This window comes from Dendrobium catenatum, unplaced genomic scaffold (genome assembly GCF_001605985.2).
Source record: "Dendrobium catenatum unplaced genomic scaffold, ASM160598v2 fragScaff_scaffold_72, whole genome shotgun sequence".
Classification (NCBI taxonomy): domain Eukaryota; kingdom Viridiplantae; phylum Streptophyta; class Magnoliopsida; order Asparagales; family Orchidaceae; genus Dendrobium; species Dendrobium catenatum.
In genome coordinates, this window is record NW_021318534.1 from 1,986,802 (window position 1) to 1,990,083 (window position 3,282).

Consider the following 3,282-nt stretch of genomic DNA (forward strand, 5'->3'; position numbering starts at 1 on the left):
ATTTTATTATTTTTATGCTTTCTTAACCATTTCAAACAGCTTGTTTGGCCTTCCAAATGTTTTCCCATTTCTTCAATAGCTTCTTCCATTTCTAATTTTCTCATTCCAAATGTTTTCTCATTTTATCATGCCTTTATCGTCTAACATAAATCTGACAAAAAATCTAATTTTGCGCTGTAATTTGGCCAATTTTTGGGGAAATTTTCTCCGGGGAAATGCAACTTTCATGTAGTGTTCTTTTGTCCAAGAGAGCTGCTTATTTCTATTATATCCTCCTCTTTTTCCTTTTGAAAACACAGCACAGCAAAACTTGAAGAGTAGATCCTCCATGGTTGTACCCTTTCTCTTGAAAAATCAAAGCAAGAAAATCTTATTTGCAGTTTTATAAACTCTTCCACTTCTAATTCTTTTTTACTATAAAAATTTGTAAGTTGTAAATTCATCTCTCATTCCAAGAGCTTTGTTTTAAGTTTAAAATTTATTCTCTTAGTATTACAAGCTTCAAGCATCCAAGGGAATAATACAAAAATTTCATTCCGGACTTTCTGTGAGATCAAAGAGTTTTAATATCAAAGATTTTGCTCTCTAATTTTTTTTCCTTCTTCATAGTTTTAATGGCATTTCTATTTATTGAGTGTGCACTTTTTATAATAATTTCATGTTAAGAACAGAAATCTAGCTTTTCTTTGTTTCAAAATTATTTCAAAACTAAGTGAGCTTTTTATTGCACATTTTGTTTAATTAAGCAAGCTTTCATTGAAAAGAAAGTTAATAGTACATCAAGAAAATAACTAAAGCTTTAATTTCACATACTTTTATTAAGAATTGAACACAATGGTGACATCATTTATTCCACACAATTATTAGGATACTTCATAAAGTATTTTTTCATTATATACAATTGCATTTAGTTTTGAGGGCAATAGTATTCGTTATATATATATATATATATATATATGGCATATTCTGTATATCAGCACATGTTGTTCTACCCCTACGCCTTAAAGGATTTCCTTTCTTATCTACATAATTCAAAATAAATTAATAAGCATGAATAAACATGATAGGTCCTTGCTTATCTACACAATTCATTTTAAAAAAAAAATCAACCCCTTCAATATAATCATTACTCCATTTTGATTTTGACATCCAACTCTTATCCATCAAGCCTGTAAAGCACTCGAAAAATACACATTTAATAAGCATACACAAAATATGTCTGAAACGATGTTGATGTAAAAGGAACTGACAATAAAAATTATATTGAGATAACAATTATTATAGTTATTTTGGGATTATAAATTAGAATCCCATGTGATATGATTAAAGATTTTAAAATAATTGCATACAAGTCACATTTTTTGCACTTTTATTGAATCAAATATAATAATAATGTTGTAATTATAGTTGTATGCATCTTTGTTGATCAGATTTCCCTTTGCTTTTAGGATGTATTGAAACTCGGAACTAATTCTCCATATAGCTAAGGCTCATTGGTTGTCCAAAGGCAATGACAATATCCAAATCTTTTTTCTAAGAATCCAAGGGAGGCATGCTTCCATTAATAACATTATGAAGTTTCAACGTCGTTCTTGGATTGGTTGATTCTGATCATCAAAATGCTTATAAAGGAGTTATACAAAAAACCCTATGCTAATACCTTCTAATTCTAATATCGAGTGGGCAAGACTATTCTTGTGGATCTAATCCCTGATATTGTTGAGGACATTTTGTTAGTATGATATCTGGGGGGTTATATTGGTGATACATAAGAATAAATTCTAGGATGTAGATTGTTTCATTTTTTATTTTTCCAAACTATATGGGGCATTATTGGAAAGGAGTTTCACTGCAGTTGTCCATTTCTCTTATCTAACTTCAAGTTCTTGAAGAATGAAAGGTCATTCCTAACCCAAATATAGAGCTCCTGATTACATCAAGGACTTCATGACAACATTCTTGTAACTTCTACAAAATTGTTGCCATAATCATTGTTTCTATGCTCAAAAAAGTGCTTCCTTTCATTATTTCTCCTATTTGGAGTGCTTTCATTTCTAACAAACCACTTAATGAAAATTTTTATTGGGAATTTAACTTCTTTGTGGCTTCCACACGTTGTTAACTCTGTATATATTTAATTATCAATTTGTGTATTTACAATGAGATGGATGACCTATTGACACGACGTCGCATGCAATGAATTTGAAATGCCTCAACCACAATGAAAATCACTCAAACTTTATTTGTTTGGTAAACAAATTTTGTCAACGTGTCCACAACTTCAAATTTACTAAGAACTCATTTGCATTTCATTTTTAAAAACCAACGACTAAGCTACGGTTGTGATTAACCTAAACCCTAAGGAATGCAAATGAAGAATATGAAGAAAAACAATGAGAAGAAAAAGAGGATGAAGGGGAAGAGACTCACAGTGATGAGGATCGAAGGCACGGTCGGCCGGGATTCGTAAGAGGAGAAGATTTTCGCCGCAACTATCCGGATTGGCTCCCGTAGTCCCGTTCGCGCGAGCAAGATCGAAGAGAGGAATTAGGGCTTCGGGTTACTTAAATTCGCGGATGGGCTTTGCCGACAGTTTTAACCGGTGCAATTTGCACCAGTTTTAATCATTGCAACTGATTCAAATTTCTGATGCAAAACGTGGTTTTCGCAGCGGTTCTTAAAACCGGTGCAAAGAACCGCTGCGAAAGGGCTTGTTTTTTGGTAGTGCATTATCAAAATAATGTCATTGAGTTCCCAAAGTTTATCATTAGGGATAGGATTGTGACTTGCTTTTTTATAATGAAACCTGCAACAATTCAAGTCACTCATAATAGCCCAAGCCTGAGAGATACTTTCACCAATTTTCTTAAGTTGTTGCTAGAGGATACCTCTTTCATTAGCACAATTGGATGCATATATCACAATAATCATGAAAGGAAGCAAACCACCATAGAAAATCTGCCCATAGATCTTTTGACTGGTTGTGAAAATAGGGGGTCAAATACTCCGAGGATGAAACCCATTTTATCTTGATTTCACAAGGGTGGGAGTTGCCAAAGTTTTTATGACTAGCATCACTTTTAAAAGTTGTTTGATGAGGAGAACCGGGGGTCAGACATCATTAGGTTATTCACTAAGAATGAAAAGCAAATAAAGGCTGAATTCATGGGTTAAGTCCTTACATATAAGGATTTTATCAAGGTTATTGAAACCTTAATGTTCCAAATCGCTATGAATGGGTATGGCATTAGAATTTTGTACTATAATTGTTCTTTTTTTTTG